The sequence below is a fragment of the Chionomys nivalis genome, chromosome 3 (genome assembly GCF_950005125.1).
Source record: "Chionomys nivalis chromosome 3, mChiNiv1.1, whole genome shotgun sequence".
NCBI classification, from domain to species: domain Eukaryota; kingdom Metazoa; phylum Chordata; class Mammalia; order Rodentia; family Cricetidae; genus Chionomys; species Chionomys nivalis.
Window position 1 is genome coordinate 83,576,710 of NC_080088.1, and position 18,283 is coordinate 83,594,992.

Genomic DNA, 18,283 nt, shown 5'->3' on the forward strand with positions numbered 1-18,283 from the left:
AGGAATTTATAAATTCAGCTAGAGATTAAAACTAAACCAAGGGACACATCAAGAGCCAGAAACAGGGTTACCAGACAGCCCCCAAGGAGGATGTCTGGACAGGACTGGCAAACACCTGGATTGGCTTTCCCTGAACTTATTTCCAGGCTAAGGGGGAGAGTGCAGTTCCCACTGTGACAGGAAGGGTGTGGGGGATTGTGTCCTCCATGACAGAGAAGCCGTACCCGTGGCACTAGCTGGCATGTCAACCTGCCTGGGAGAAATCTCACAAGACCCCACCTAGAGATGAATGCAGGCAATTAGTGAGCATGGGGGGAATTAAATCTTCCCTGGGGATGAGCCCCTAATTGGTCATCCAATACCAAGTGGTCAACCTTAATACATATACATACAAGCAACATTGAACGAACTCGGTAGGTTTGTGTATTTATATGCATGTGTGTTTATGTGTGTTATATGCATGTGTGTTTATGTGTGTTGGCATGTAACAGTCATAAATTACAGAAAGAGGCTATGGATTTGAGAAGTGGGTACCCAGGGGGAGTTATGGGGAGGGGGTAGGGAATGATGTAAAGACAGGCACTCGCATGTAAGTTCTATATGGATGGGTAGACCAGCTGGTGAATGATACGTAATGTCTTGCCACTCAACAGCACAGCTTTCAAGAATTAGACCCAAAAAGCAAGCTGCCGGCAACTTTTGTCCCAGACCCAAATGTTCAAGAGGTGTTTTGATGAAAAGCCCCCACCGGACAAGGCCACTGGTCACTGTCTCTGTCTGCAGCAGAGAGATACATCTGGGAGTGGGAGGGGTCAGCGTGGAGCTGAGACCACTGCCCTACACCTGCAACAGCAGCTCGTGTGTCCTCAGTTAACTCTGAGATGTGTTCACAGGGGTGCTGTGCAGGCTTGGGCACACAGGGGCCAGCGGTGAGTAGTTACAGTTACATGAGAGAAGATTAAATGTGGGGATCAGTTGGCACAGCAATCAAGGAACCCCCTGATCTGCCGTATGCCAGCTGCAGATCCAGGAAAGAAGAAGGCTTGCAACAGTCACAGCCCAAAGGCCTGACACCTGGGGATGCCAGTGGTACAAAGCCATGATTGAGTCTCAGAGCCAGAGAACCAGATTTCCCGTCCCCAGGGCAGAAGATGGATGTCCCAGCTCAGGAAAAGGATTCATTCTTTATACTATTTGTTCCATTTGGGCCTCAATAGATTGGATATTGCTCCCTTAAATACTGAAGGAAGATCTTCACCTAATCCAGTGATTCAGTGGGCTCTTCTAGAAACATACTCACCAGAAAACACTGTTTTTATCAGCTAGCTGGGCATTCCAAAGCCCAGAGAGCTGAAACACAAATTAGCAATTACAGAGCTGTGACACACTTGGTTATGGGTCAACACTAGCAAGATCTGTGTGCGCACCAGGGTGAGCTCTCAGAGGACAAATCTGAGCATCTGTAAAGATAAGGTGTCAGCCAAAGGCGGGAGAGGTGGCTCAGTGAATAGAGCACTTGCTGCTCTTCCTGAGGATCCAGGTTCAGTTCTCAGTACCCACGTGTCTCACTACTGTGACTCCAGTTCTGGGGAATCTGATGCCCTTTTCTGGCCTCCAGGGGTACTGCACACAAGTGGTGCACATGCACACACACAGACAAACACTCATACACATAAAAGAAAAATAAATAAGTCTTTTAAAAAAAGTTCTTCTAGCTGGCACAGCGACACATGCCTGAAAGCCTAGCACTTGGGAGGCTGAGGCAGGAGGACTTAGACTCTGAGGTCAGCCTGGGCTATAAAAATTGGGAAGGAAATTGAACTGTCTTAGTGATGACATATCAGATGTGAAAATCAGTTCTCCTCAAAGAATCTCCAGACACACAGGAGAGAAATAGCTCAAATTGACTGGTGGGAATGGGAAAATTTTAGCTCAAAGACTCTGATTAACTGAAAAACTGAAAGTCATAAAGAAGGGAAGTGGGGTTGGACCTCGGAGCTAGGGGATTCTCTCTCTCTCTCTCTCTCTCTCTCTCTCTCTCTCTCTCTCTCTCTCTCTCTCTGTGTGTGTGTGTCTGTCTGTCTGTCTGTCTCTCTCTCTCTCTCTACACACCACACACGCACACACACATACACACACTCAAATATTGCCTTCTCAAGTGAGCACGGCCCTCTCCACCAATCATTGACCCTTCAGCTTCCCTTGCATGTTGGGCTTTCTCCACACAGTGGAAGATGTTTTCGCCTACTACTGGGCTTGTTTGGTTGGTGGTTACGTGGCCGGTGAGACAAGGCTCACTATATAGCTCTGGCTGTCCTGGAACTCGCTATGTAAACTAGACTCAAATTCACAGAGATCCATCTGCCTCTGGGTCTCTAAGGCAGGGATCAAAGGTGTGCAGTATGGGTAATGCCTGGTCCAACTCGGGGCTTTTACCATCTTATAGGATCTGTCATCTGTCAAGTTTAGACTCTACTAATCTAAGCTCTGAGGACAATCTCAAGTTTTCAGGGTTTCTATTCCCAGGAGGTTAAACAAAGGTCAGGAAAAGGAAAGAGCCTGGTGGAGGGGAATGTTCCCTGGAAAATAAGACAATTGGAAGTCCTGATGGACTCACGTTGGGTTACAACTTCCCACCACTTACAAAAATTAAAGTTTCCAAACTTGGAGATTGGGGAAGGGGAAATCTGTTGGGGACATTGATCACTAGGGAGCCAGGATTGTTAAACACACAGGAGCCTCTTCTCAGCAGAGGAAATAAAATGCCTGCTTTCCTGCCCAGGAGGCTGGAAGTAGTTGTTGTTAATGACCTGGTGACCTTCCTGCTCTCATCCACCTTTTGTTATAGAGGTGGGCCTCTCCCAAATTCCCCAGAAAGTGTATCCCAGACTCTCCCTCCCTAGACCTTTATCTATAGCTCCCAGTCAATAGAGCCCATCCATAGGGAGGCCGGATGTCACACGTCCTTTATGGCCTGCTGACTCTATGCTATGAAAATCACCCTCATGGTCACCTGTACTATGTAAAGGAGTCTCTTAGTAATCACACCATAAGCTTTACTGGGCACCTGGAATTGGACTGATTGTTGGCTGGGAACCTTTTCCCCAATTGTACTGTGTTAGACGCTCTCAGGTCTGATCCAGGTTGATGGTGTCAGTCTCTTCCCTGCCTGGATACCTGAGGGACCCCCTCAGAAATGCACCTGCAGAAGCCAGAAGAGAACCTCAGGTGTTATTCCTCAGGCACTGTCAACCTTGAATTTTTTGGTTTGGTTTGGTTTTCTAAGATTTGTTTTGTTTTGTTTTTTCTGGCCTTGTCTCTAGTGGCCTCAGGCTGCTCTACTGAGGTCTGCTTTACCCCTCCATTCTGGCTTCCCTGAGCTCTGGATAGGCAAAGTTTGAGGGGACGATTTATTTCACTTTTAATCTTGTGTAAACCTGTATGTCTGTAAGTGTATGCCACATAGATGAGGTGCCTACTGAGACCAGAGGTGTGGGATCCCGATCGCAAACTGCCTGACATGCAGGCTAAGAATTGAACCTGGGTCCTCTTAGAAACCTCTGAGCCATCTCTCCAGTCCTGCCCACAAGTCTTACCTTTTATTTTGTAGCATAATCTCCCACCTAGAACTCAGCAGCTAGAGTAAACACACACAGGACATTTTCTGTTATGAGAATCAAACTCAGGTCGTGGGGGTTATGTGGCAAGGACATTACCCACTGAACTCTCCAGTCCCCAAATTGCCAGGATTTTTAAATTATATGTATGGTGTTTTGACCACATGTGTGTCTGTGAACTGCCTGCATGCCCGGTGCCCACAAGAACAGAAGAAAATATCAGATGCCCTGGAACTGGAGCTAAAGATGGGTGGGAGCTGGCATGTGAGTGTTGGGAATAGAACCCAGGTCCTGACAAGAGCATCCAGTGCTCTTGACCACTGAACTATCTATACCTCCCTTCCAGGTCTTTTGGGTCTTTTAATTCTCTCTTTGTCTCAGTCTTTGTCTCTCTGCTTTTCTCTGTCTCTGTCTGTCTCTTTCTCTATGTGCTTGTGTATGTGTGTGTGTTGTGTTTACCCATCGATCGATCCCCTTAGAGCTGGAGTTCAGGCAGTTGTGAGCCACAAGATGTGGGCTCTGCCCACCCAACCTCCATCCTCTCTGACTGCTAAGCAATCTCCCCAGCTCACCAATTTTCACTTTTTAAATGTGTCTGTACCCTACACTTGTCTTAAAGCTCACCTCCATCTCTTTCCGGCTCTAGTGATTGTGTTCGTGATGTTTATAGGAGTACTCAGGGTGCCTGCATGAGGAATAGTATTCCCTGGGACTCTTCCTGGCTTCGTAGGAGACAGGACGGGGGAGACCCTTGCTCGCTTCCTAAACCTTCCAGACCCCCACTCAGGGAACAGAGTGTGCAGCCAGTTGCAATGTAGCATCTAAGAAGACCTTTGATAAGTGGTTCAGGGACGCTCCCCCGCCTCCCCGCCCCAGTGGAGAGCCTGTGGTGGAGACGCAAGTCCACTCCACCCAAGAAGAGTGTGTTAATAGCCAGCCTACATGGCCATTAAATCACCACAGAGCACACATTAAGATTCTGGCTGAGGCAGCAGAGGAGCACTTATCGGAGGTGAAGCTTCTGGAAATGCCATTTATCTCAATGGAGAGCTGCTGAGACAGAACAAAAAGGCAGGGATGTGGCACGAGGAGGGGAGGCTGGGTGGGGTGGGATTCCTGGCAGGGCCACCTGCAGCACGCCACACCCCCACAGTCACATCGCTGCTGCACCTGCGCTGTCGGAACTGAACCACCTGCATCCCAAGGCACTGAATAGCTGTGTCCTGGGACTTGGTTTGGGCCAGGCTCTGTGCCAAAAGTCTCCACTGCCATCCTTCCGTGCAGCCCTCCAGGGGACAAATTATCCCTACCAGGGTCTGGAAAGATGACTTTTGCAGACGACCTGAGTTTGACTCCCAGCATCCATGTCTGATGCTTGAACTTCTGCATGCACGCACACACACACACACACACAGAGAGAGAGAGAGAGAGAGAGAGAGAGAGAGAGAGAGAGAGAGAGAGAGAGAGAGAGATCACACAATTAAAAATAAAATAAACCTGTAAAAAAGTTGTCCCTACCATTACCAGAAACATGGCCGATAGTCAAGGGGAGACACAGAAGAGACAGAGAGAAACAGCGACAGCTCACTGCAGAGCTGGAGTCCAACCAATCTGAGTTCTGCTGTGGAATCATTTGAGGATCTTGGGAATTCCTAGTCTTTCTGTACCTACCCTTTAGCAAACCTCCCAGGGGCTAACCCATCCAGCCATGCCTCTCTGCTTCTGAAGAGAGATTCTTTTAAAAGAAAAACATACGTTTGTTCCTGGAAATAATGTGTCCCCAAGACACCTGTCTTTTGGTCCAGGCGGTTTCACCAGAAGTACCCCACAGCTCCAAGGTTATGAAGTCACTGCCTCATGCCCAGACCTTGCCCCAAGACCTTCAGGACTCAATACTCGCTGCGTCACTGTGTGTGACAGGTCACTTAGACGAACGTCCTGGGAGTTATGAAGGATAATTAGCGCATCCATTCATTAGCATGCTATTAGTGGTTTGCCTGTGAAGGACAGCCATTTGTCAACAGAGAGCAAGACAGCTGGGGCCAAGCAGTGACTTGAGAGAGAGCAATCCAGGCGCGGCAGTGGCACTGACCAGCTGCTATTTAAAAATGTGGGGGTCGCTCAGACATTTAGCATCAATGCTCTTCCGTCACCATGGCAACGTGGGACCACTATGCCTAGCTGCCAGGGAGCAGCATTCACGTGTCCTCCACATGTACCTCGGAGTTCAAGCTGCCATCTCATGGCATCTCTCCCCTTCACTTCTCTTGCCAGGCTGTCCCGTGTTCATTAAAGGAGAGTTAACTGGTACGTGATGGTGAGGGGCAGGGCACAGGAGACAGGGCCAGTCCTAGGAAGTTATGAAGGTACAGGCTTGCTCTACAGGTACAAATTAGATATCCTTACAAAATAACTTGGTTTTGCTTCAGCTGCTCAAAAGAATATTCAGAGCAATGTTGATCTGGAGGATAAACGAGACAAACAAAGAAACCAGACATATCTTACTCTGAATGTCACATATCAGTAGTTAAAAGACAAAAAAAATGCCATTTCACATCTCAACTGTAGTTACCTGCATAAGACTACACAAGATTGCTGGGCATTGGTGGCATGCGCCTTCAATCCCAGCACTCGGGAGGCGAGGCGGGTGGATCTCTGTGAGTTCAAGGCTAGCATGGTCTACTTAGCTAGTTCTAGGGCAGCCAGAGCTGTTACACAGAGAAGCCTTGTCTTGGGGGGAAAAAAGACTACACAAGATCAAGACATACTCCTGGGTAGATGGCCTTCAAGCCAACCTTGTACAGAGGACCTATTGGCTGTGACAGTCCCTTGAGAAGAAGAAGATTCATTCTTTGTTGAGGATGTGCCACTGCCTGGCTTCCCACGCTCATGTACATGTGGTCAGCACTGTCTGGATTTAGTGGGTTAGAAAGACAAAAAGGACATGACGCAGGGAGAGGGCGTGTCGGTGAGTCTATGGGGGAGGTGGAAGAGGGCAGTGTGGGTAGATATGGTCATATTTCCTAGTATTTGTCTACAAAATTGCCAGAAATGCTGCTGTATGGACTGTGTGAACCCAAGCTTCCGTCCTGTGTCAGATGACACTGAGTAACAGAAACTCGGGTTCAGAAGCCGACACAATGAACGGCCATGGTGATGTGATGAATGCTTATTATTGGCAGTCACCAGTAGACCAACTTTCTCCAGAGACCTCCAGTCATCACCAGAGCGTGGCATGGCTTTGGTTTCAAGTCCTCAGGGGCCAGACTGATGTTCTCTGCAGTTGTCTTCCCAACACTCCAAGAAGATCCCTTGTCTTTGCCTGGCATTTCAAGTTGCTCTTGAAGGCCCAAATAGTGCAGCAATGCACATGGCAGCCTGACCTTGTGTTACGGTTTAATAAAAATGCTGTACTGTCCCTGAGTGGGCAGCAGGCCATGAGGCCATGCTGTAGGTCCCAGAGCGGTGGGCACCCGGTCTTGAGACCATGGCAGGCCATGGAAGGCAGCCAGTCTCGGGCAGGGAGCCACATGGTGGGTGAGAGACTGAGATAGATAGACCATGCTGCAGGTCTCTGAGACGTGGTGAGAGACCACACCTCAGGTGAGAAACAGAGACCTATCAGGCATGCCATGCAGAGAAAGTGGGTATTTATTTAGTGGGTTATGGAGGGGAAACAGGGAAAGGGGAGAAGGGAAAAGAGCAGAGAGAGAGACAGAGAGAATGGGGGGGCGGGAAGAAGTGGGGAGAAGGGAGAGAGGCAGAAGCTGCCACTTAGGAAAAGAGACAGAAAGGAAAGAGCTCAGACTGGAACCTGAGCAAGATCCCCCTGCCTCGGTGGTGGACTAGGAGAGGGGAGTGGGTGGGACTTGTCTCTTAAAGGGACATGTCAACCATGACGCCTTGTGCATGGTACCCTGGCCTTACACGTGGCAGTGTGACTTTATATGTAGAGACCTTATTGCTCTGGGGTGTCACTCAAATCCTGGCCACTTTTTAGATTACCTGCTAATTGAATTGTCATGCCATGGCCAAATAAGTTATGTACTGCTCCTCAAACCTAGGAATTACGTCTTTTCCTCTGCAGTAAGAGGAACTAGATATAAAGCCTGTTTTTTACCTCAGGAGGAACAGGCCTAGGACTACTGGATTCCTGAAAATTTTCATAATACAAGCACACCTAAGAAATTTTATGTAATATAAATCCATCCTGTGTCCACACACGGACCCATACTGTGTTCGCAGTGGCTTTCAAAATAGCTCAAACTGGAAATAGCTCCAACATCTGTGAGTAAATGAATAAGTAAATTGTGGTGTATTCTTACTGTGGGATCATTCAGTAATAAAACAGAGCAAGCCAACCACTCTCCCAGCATAGATGAAATGAACCACAAAACCATTACGCTGATCCAAAGAAGACAGACACAGAACACAGGGCTGTGTGGTTCCTTGTGCTGGCTGCTCTTCAGAAGAGAAAAATAGTCTGCAGAGATAGAAAGTACTTCTCAGCTTCAGGATAGGGACAGGGGAGACAGAAAGCGTGCTGTGGGACTCTGGAGCCGGGCCCATCTCGGTGAGACTCTGTGGTGACTGGGAGCAGGAGCTGGGCTCACACACATTTGTTAAAATACAGCATATTGCGTACCTGAAATTGGGTTTCTTGTGTTCCCGCCCTAACTTCCCTCAGTGACGGACTCTCATCTAGAAGCTTAAGTAGAAATAAACCCTTTCCTCTGAAAACTGGAATTAGAGGCACCGGTCCATGTGATTGACTGGTAAAAACCCCTGCAACTAAGAACAGCATGGGACCAGCTGATCTAATAGGCTAAACGCTATTCCTTGCCCTCCTCTGTATCAGATTTAATATCAAAATAAACATTAAAAACAAACTTTGGAATATATTAACTTAACAAAACCCTCTTTTCCACCAGGGGCTAAGAATGCTGTCAGCTACATCTGCGGCCAGTAGCTGAGATCCACCTGTCTGCTTTAACTGCCACTTAAGGTTTCCGTAAATGTATTTTAAAGAATAATTTGATCTATAACTTCCTTTGTTCTTTTTCTATAAGAACTCCACGAAGCTGCTTACACATTCAAATGTTGTATTTGGACAGCTAGATCCCCAAATTTGGCCCCAGAATAAACTGTCTCTTATTCCATTTGAGGTAACGTGTGTGTACTTCTTCTCAAGGCTTTTGGTCAAGGTTCTTCTCATAGCAACAGAAAAAGCAGACGGGAACACAGGCTCAAGCCCTCGAGTGGAGACTTCTCCCAGACACTTGCTGGACATCTCACTCACAGGACTATGAGCACTGCTTAGACGGGTGCGCCTTACTTTCTGTGTTTCTGTCATCTGGTTTCACCTTGCCAGCTGCAATCCAGTCGGGTTCCCCTGAAGACACCACCTTGGTTAATTAAATTCCTTATCAACCCTCTGAAATAAAGACTTCAATAAAACTTAAATAAGAACACACTGGGTTGTGTAGTACCTGTCAAGATGCTAAAGTCCAAGTCTGTCCTAGAGAAGCCCGGCCCCTGTCTCAGGTACGGCTTTCTGTCTTCACTTGACCAACCCTTCTCCTAACACGTATGCTTAAAAATCTATATTTAAAATGACTTTTAGCAAACTCTAACTTTGTTTTCATACTGGCTCATCCTGAAATTCTTTCCTGGGGTGAATCCAAGGATTGAGTTTTCTATCCGAATGGAGGTCCCCAAAGGAACTCCCTGGGCTGCTGCTATAGACAATATGATTCTGTGTCTCTGCCTGTGCCAACAGTCCAGCCATCCCAAGGTCAGCTCAGGGGCTTTCTCTCTCCCGTTCTTCCATCATAGACTGTCGCTTCCACATTCCCTGCACCCTGATGACTTAGATGATTGCTGGAACATTCACCCTCCATTACATCTTTAGGGAATAGGAACGACAGAAGAGGGACTTACTTGCCCTTTGAAAGAGCTCCACTGGAAGCCCTGCCCACCCGCAGGCTTTCTCACTGCGCCTCCTGCCTTAGTGGCCAGAATGTTGGGGTAGAGGATAGCTGCTGCAGCTGCAGAGAAGACTAGAACCCTATAAGCCTCTCCACCAGGCGCAGTACAGTCCCCAGTAAGGTTCGCAGTGCATGGCGACAGGATAACAGGTAAGCGATTGTCCCAGTAAGGTTTGCAGTGCACAGCGTCTAGATAATAACAGGTAAGCGATTGTCCCAGTAAGGTTTGCAGTGCACAGCGACTAGATAATAACAGGTAAGCGATTGTCCCGGCCTCTTCTACAGAGGCTATAAAGGCAAATGTACCAGGGAGTTGGGAGAGGGTGGGGTGTCAGAAAAGAGAAAATGACATATTCAAACATCCTCAGTAAAAGAACATCATGATAATGCTGTGGAACTGGAAAGAATTTCCACATAGCTGGAAACCAAACTGCAAGCACATGGTGGGAGGGTAGTAGGGAACGATAGCAGGGGTTTCTCAATGTCCTTGGTGGCAAGGAGAGGACGCATGGGGACAGAGAAGGTGCCTATTATCTGACGACAGTGTGGAGTGTGTATAAGGGCACGGGATGGAAACTGGGTGGTGTTGATGGGAGGATGAGTCACTGGAGTGAGTTCTATCAACTATGTCTTGGCGAGTCCATGGCTTTGCGGATTGTTTGCTAATGGAACCTTCAGAGCTTAGTGGGGGATGGGAAATAAGGGAGAATTGCTAGGTAGCTGCACAGGCATCGGGAGCCTCGGCAGTCACTGAGGAGGGGCTCCCACGCCAACAAGCGAACCACGAGGATCAGCTTCGGATTACAGGAAAATCGGAATATCACTACTGCTTAATACCCGAATACAGTCCATTTTCTTGAGAAGCCCACACTCAACGCTTTTTTTTTTTTTCGGTGTTTTGAGACAGGGTTTCTCTGTAGCTTTGGAGCCTGTCCTGGAACTCCCTTTGTAGACCAGGCTGGCCTCGAACTCACAGAGATCCGCCTACCTCTGCCTCCCGAGTATTGGGATTAAAGGCGTGCGCCACCACCGCCCGGCTCAGAAATATTTCTTAAAGTCTATATTATACTTAATCTTTATTAAAACTGTTAGGTTCAAAGTCCCCCAAAATGGCAGTGTTGATGATAATGTCCTTAACAGAAAGCCTTTGACCAGGTAAACAAAAGACCATATGTGACTGGCTGCTTTGGAGGCTCCTTCCTCTGCTTACTGGCCCGTTTCCACTTTGGGGAGTGCTTTGTTCAGTTTTTATTTGAGGCAGGGTTTCTCTATGTAGCCCTGGCTGTCCTGGAACTCACTTTGCAGATCAGGCTGGCCTTGAACCCACAGAGATCCACCTGCTTCTGCCTCCCGAGTACTGGGATTAAAAGCGTACACCACTGCCTGGCATTTTGTCCATTCTTAACAGTCTGTTTCTATTCCACGCCTGATTTAAGAAGCATGCTTCTGTCCATCTCCTCCAGGCAGACACAGGATTTCCATTCAACCTGTACTTTGCTTTTCTCTTAGCCGCTAATAAAACTATCCTGGAACCTCCTTTTGAGACCATTTATAAATCCTTCTTGTATTGAGAGTAAGAACCCCAAAAGGGCCCTTCAGTTTCCCCAGTGACAATACCAGGAGTTGAACCCAGAGCTTGGCACACGGTAAACAAACATTGTGCCACTGAACTATCCCTAGGCCTCCTTTTACCCTTAGATTTAAGATACTACCTCACTAAATTGTTCTGGCTCACCTTGAACTTGTGACTCTCCTGCCTCCGCTTACTGAGCAGCTAGACTTATGGGTTTGAGCCAGTAGGCTCTGGTTAGATAGATGTATATTAAAAACGGCTGTCTGCTGGGGTAGGGTGTTCAGACCTGTAACCCCAGCACTCAGAAGCTCAGGCAGGCGGATGGCAAGTTTGAGACCAACTTGGATCACAGTGAATGGGAGACTGGTCTGCCCTACAAAGCAAGACCTTATCTCAAAAAGCAAAAGAACTCCTGTCTCTGAGGCCTTTTTAGAGGGAAGGATGAGAGGGGCTGCTGGCAAGCAGGAAGAAAAAAAAAGATGCAGGGAGTGGAATCCGGAGCTGGTGCAGAGCTCTCAGCTACAAATTAGAGACGCAGCGCACTTGGCTCATCTCGGGACCAAGCTATATCTCTTGTGTGCCCATAGAAGAGGGAGGAGGGACGCTAGCAATGTACGTGTGCTTTCAGGGGACAGACTATACCACGATGTAGTCTTTGGATGAGACCAAAGGGCACAAAGGCTCTTCCATTTGTAGTTAGGTCTTTCTCTCATTAACAGACTGACACAATGTTCAAGGGGAGAGAATACTTAGATCAAACGACTAGGCATTTAAATATTCAAAAGTTAAGTTTCTTTCCTCAACAAATTAACTGGACCAGGCTGCAGAGATGGCTCAGCTCTTAAGGGCACTGGCTCTTCTTCCGGAGGACCCGGGTTTAATTCCCAGCACCCATATGGTAGCTCACAATACCATGTAACATCCATGGCGGGGGAGATTACACCTTCTTCTGGCTTCCTCAGCTACTGCACAAACATGGTGTACATGCGTGCCTGCTTGTAAAACACTCAGCCACAGAAAACAAAAATAAATTAATCGTTAAAAACAGCCTGACCACATGAATAGAATACATATAACATTCAAACATTTCTTGTTCCTGTTTTCTTTCTGAATAGACTAGCTGAAGACATCACTGTTTGTGGTGGCAAATGGATTTCATAACTAATTCAGGATGTGGCTAAATTCATAGCACTGAAATCATTTATTTGAACTTCCTGGTTCCTACATGCTTAATTGTCAATTTTTAACACTGCATTAAACATGAGGTCTCTGTGTTTTTAATGGGAAACATTTACATTCTTTTGTGCCTGTGATTATATTTTGTTGATTATTCCTCGATGTTGGGTTAAGTCTATTTAAAGTGTATCTCATGAGACCGTTACGTGTTCACTGCATTAGAAGGGGGGAAAAAAATCAGATACTCTCACATATCTGTAGCGCGCCACGGCGCTCTGCGCACCACGGCGCTGTCAGCTGTCAGCTGTCAGCTGTCAGCTGTCAGCTGTCATGTTCCGATGTAGCGCGCCACGGCGCTCTGTGCGCCAGGCGCTTTGCGCACCTCGGAGCTGTCAGCTGTCATGTTCACAGGGTCTGGCACTAAGCCCGTTACCGCCATTTGCTAGTGTCCCTAGTAGTAAACAACTTCTGCGCACGCTCGCTACCGGCCCAAGAGTGGTTTGAATCCACCTATCAATTGCTCACACGTCTTGCTCACGCAATTGCATCAGTGTGGGCCGAGCCAATCAAGCAATGACACATCATAGGCGGACCAGGCACTGTATATATTCCCCGCGCGGTCGGGCTCGGGGTCTTTTCGCCTCCATCTTAACTTCAGTCTTCTGCGCTCCAATAAAGTACGTTCCAAGAAGAATCCTGTTGTGGTCGTCTTCTCTGCTGGCAGAGTTGCGCGCCGCACATATCTTGAGAGATGGTGCAGTTTTATTGTATCTGAAGCTTGTTAGGTACTACGTAAGCACAGACGAGGTACTGGGGAGGGCAGGGTGTCAGTGAACTGCAACCCCCTGCAGTACATAACATTGCAGAATTGAACGAAAATGCCGGGCACGACTCCAAATGCAAGCACATACACCAAAGTGTTTTTCAAATGCCAGGAGAGGTGGTGTGTGTTTGTAATTCCAGCACTCAGGAAGCAGGGGCAGGAGGATTGCTGCAAGTTTGTAGCCAGTCTGGCCTACGTCATGAATGGCCGCCAGAACGTTGCACCAAGACCCTGTCTACACTAGGGACCCTTGGCAGTCATCTCAACTGCTTCAAATTTACCCATCCCATCTTTGCTCTAGAGCAGTGTTCCCAACCTTCCTGAGGCCGTGAGCCTCCAATACAGCTCTTCATGCTGGTGACGACCCCTTCAACCATAAAAGTATTTTCATTGCTCCTTCATAGCTGTGACTTTGCTACTGTTAGGAGTTGTAATGTAACTATCCAATGTGTAGGATATGTGATATGCAGCCCCTGTGAAAGGGTTGTTTAACCCCCAAAGGGGATGCAACCCACAGATTGAGAACCACTAATCTACAAGGCAACGAGCTATGTCCTAGCAAAAGACAACCATGCGCTTGCCTGCTTTCTTGTTTGCTTTAATTATGTTTATTCATTTTATTTTGTGTGTGAGTGTTCTCCCCGCATGGATATCTGTGTGCCACATTCATGCTTGATGCCTGCAAGGTCAGAAGAAGGCATTCGATCCCCTGGAATGAGAGTTATGGAGGGTTATGAGCCAACATTTAAGTGCTGGGAATTGAACCCTGAGTTCCAAAGTCCATTTAAAAGATAGTAGTCAATAAGCAATATTTGGCTCTTGGTACTGCCCTGAAGAACCCCATCGTTGTATAAAAGACTAGAAAATTCGAGATCCATACCTGTAGCAGAAGACAAGGCAGAAAGCAGGAAAAATAAAAACAAGCAGAAGGGAGGCTGGAGAGATGGCTTTGCAGTTCAGAGCACATCTTGCTCTCGTAGAGGACCTGAGCTCGGTTTCCAGCACCCACATCAATGCTTCACAGACCCCTAACTCCAAGGACATCAGACGCCTCTAGCTTCCACATGCACCGGCACTCATGTGCACAGAACACACATGTGCCTACGTAATTAAAACTAAGATGCAAATGGACTGGAAAACTAAGGTATTTACATAAAGATAAAGAGTGAGTGAAGAACATTGACTCTAAAATAAATTAAAGTGAAAAGAAAAGCTCAAAGCATAAACACATGGGAACATCCATGGAATACAGCTAAATGCAGTCGATTTCACACATGTTGCTTCAATATTGGCAACAACCTCGTGGGAGGCTATTAGTGGCCCTACATTATAGATGAGGATGCTGACATCCTAGAGGGACGTCATCACTGCTATCCATAGAATATTTCTGCGTGTACCACACACTGAGCAGTTGATATTCATTTTACTTTTTATAATGTGACTTTATTCTTCAGGTCCCATTACTGTCACCGCACTGTAGACGAGTACCCAGGCGCTGGGAACTTGCGGTATCTAACTGCAGAAACGGAACTCGGACCCTGTTCGCTGCAGACTGTGGGTTGCTTATGAGATTACACTGCACAGGAGGTGGGGGTCAGGGTTGGTTGTTTCTGGGTTCTTTGCATTTTATTCAAGAATGAAATAAAAACCACCCAAATTTGCAAGAGTAGCAAGGAAACTGGATTCAAAACAAAGCAGTAGGAAAGATCAGAATCCACTGCCAGAAGCAACAGGTTACAAAACTGGATATCCGGGAATCCCAACTACAGTTTGGGACTTTCTGCTATGGGATGTAAGAGAAGGAGGAGGTGGCACTAAGCGGCACGGAGAAGATAGCTCTTGTTGCAGATGTTAGATTGGGCTATATATATATGTTTGTTTTTCTGTCACTCATGTTCCTTCCCTAACACATCTGGTTTCATGCATAGACAAGTGATGGTAGAGAGGAGATTCTCCTTCAAGATCAGCTTGAAGACACAATTTTACCTTACTGTGCACACACCCCAAATCAGTTCCTCTTGGTTCAGCCTTTCCTGTTCTTTGTACCCAAATGCATGGGTGAGATGTTTGAGCGGAAAGTCCCTAAGGTTGATTGTCGTCGGGGTGGGAGGTGTGGGGTTACTCGGGCTTTATTCTGCCCGCGTACAATGTAGCATCCTACAGGGAGCAGGCTCTTACTCAGGAGGTCGTATGAGGCCATGACCTGACTTTTTGATTACTTTCTGTTACTGCTCTACAGGGGCTGTGTGCTGGGAATGGCTCTTCTCACACATCAGGAGACATTAAAATCACCCAGAGGGCTTAAAAAAAAAACCCTCCTGCCCAGTTACATGTCATATGTATCCAATAAGTCTAAGGGTGGGAGATGGGCATCTTTCTTCTTTAACATTGCTCAGGAGACTCTGCTGTGCAGATGTGCAGGTAACTTCAAGAACCACTATCTATGGACGCCTGAGCCTAACAGATCCAAGACAAAAGGTCTGCCATTCATGTCACGGGGCTGTGTTCCTTTAACAGGTTAGTAAACCGAAGTCTGGGTGTGGGCAGTGGCTATATCTGGGGAGCACATTGACCAACATAAATCCATGTTCTTGATTAAAAACCCAAGCAAGAAACAGGTTGCCTTGACGGGTTCAAGGCTGTCTGAAAAGACTGGGAAAACAAATCAATTTCTCTGATTTGCGTGGTGGGCTTGGTAGGCAGACGTCACCCCAAACCCAGCGCTGTGGTGACGTCCTATCAGGCACTCAAGAACACATGCCCTCACTTTTCTATAAATATATTTCTTTTCTTTTCACTGTGAAAGCTGGATTTGGAGGTCAAGGAGGGGTCACTCTGGGTTTCCAAGGGACACTGCTTGAATGTAAACCCTTGAAAAAGACCCTAAGGTCTCAAGAGGATTGTGGAAGGAAATTAAATGGAGAGCTTTCCCGGAGGTTCTAGACATCTGAACGCATCACAATGGGAGGACCCTTCCTAACCTTCATACGGTGGCCTCCACAGTGGTTCGGTGTTAATGGAACCACAGCCTCCAGCCCACCTGTAGGTCTCAGGTTTCTACCGCCCTTCCTGCACTTAGTGGTGCTTACAGAGAATCATCCATGCTCAGGAGCAAGTAAGAATGAGAGCGAGATATTCTTGGCCCCCCAAAGTCCCCGATGATGTCCACTACCTTCATCTTCACTCTGACCATTTAATGGGATGTAATTATGCTCTCAGAGTTCTAGAACATCCATTAGAATAATAATAAAATTAGCAATCGCCAAGCACTGTTACCTAGTACTTTATATCCAGCGTCTCATCTGATATGAACAAAACTCCAGGAAGACAGGTTCTGTTATTCGCCCTCTGTGGTGGTTTGAAAGAAAACGGGCCCCCAAAGACAGTGGCACTATTGGGAGGTGTGACTTTGTTGGAGTAGGTATGGTCTTGTTGGAGGAAGTGTGTCACCGTGGAGGTGGGCTCTGAGGTCTCATATATGCTCAGATCATGACCAGTATCTCAGACCACTTCCTATTGCCTGCAAATCAAGATGTAGGACACTTGGCTTCTTCTCTAGCCCCATGTCTGCCTGTACACCGCCATATCACCCATGATGACAACGGACTAAACTTCTGAAAACGTAAGCCACCCCAACTAATTGTTTTCCTTTATAAACATTGCCATTGTCATGGGACCTGCTCAGCAGCAATGGAAATCCAAACTAAGACAGTATAAACAAATAAGGATGGTGGGGCTCACACAGTCCCTGTGACTTGTGAACAGTCACAATCAGCTTTCGAAAAACACAGTTCACAACATCAGATCTGTCAAACTTTAGAGTAGGTGAGGGTCGAGCAATTGATCCAATGCCGCATATCAACCTAGAGAAAGATAAACAGGAAAGACCAAGAAGCCCTCCTCAATCATAGCCACACACCAGAGCCAATCACAAGAGAGTCCAGCAAGTATTGCCCTCCCCCAGTAGAGAATGATATCTTTTGACCATGACAAGAGTCCAAATGGAGATGATAGCACAAAAAAAAACAATGAGTGGTAAATAAGATGCCGCCAATGGGGGTCCCATGAAGTCAAATGAGCAGCTTGGTAAGCCCTGAATGTCCCAATAGGAACCAGGGACCATAAGCTTCAGGGAGACATTGCACCAAAACCCAGGGCATGAAGGCAAGCTCAGAGGCAATAAGTGGTCATCTTAAAAACGACAAGAACCACCTGTCGATGTTTCCGAGTCCAGAATCTTCTCCCATCTGAAGCATCATGAGAGCCATCTGTGAGCTGAACACTGCCGGTGGGTCCCATGAGTGTCCCTGAGGCTGGTTGGTATCTGGAAGCCTGGCAGGCAGGAACTCCAGGCAGACAGTCACCTTTTGAGCAGGAACCAGAGGCAGATAGGGAGATGGTAAAGAATGAATACCGCCTCTAAAAGTAGACTACCTGCCGGGGATGAGCAGACGCTGCCCTCCACTTACCCGTCTAGATCTCCACCCCCTCAACCTTGTACTAGAAAAGCCCCTCTGTGAGGAGAGAAAGACACAGTATTCCTTGCCTATGTGTCTTTTTCAGGAAAGAGCAGAAAGAGTTGCCTGGTTTTTCCCTCCACACATAGGGAGAGATGCTCTAAAGTTGCCATTGTTCTGAATGCCCTGTCAAAGGGATTTCCCTGCAGCTTAGCACATCCGTCACATCTGCTCCAAGTTACCCAGCTGTATGCTCTGCAGAGTCAGGGAGTTTCCACCACAGGGGCTATTTCCGTGAGATCAGTCAGCTCACTAGGGATCTGACCCCATAATTCCGAAACGTGGCTCAGATGTAGATAGAGGTGGAGATGGCTTTGTTACCATTCCAGCTGCCAAAAACTGCTGCTCAGAGCCCCTCCCCTTAGAACTGTTGTATGAGGCCTTCTAGCTGGGACATGTCAGAGGTGTGATAGGCTATGTGCACCCATGTATAATCACAACGCACACAATTCTTGCACAGAAAACAGACACACTCAGGCAACATCTCTACACACACACACAACCATACACTCATCTCTGTAATGATGGCTTATGCATCCACACAGCTCCTTGGTGTACGAAGATTTTGCCAGTTACAAGTTTCTAGTTGG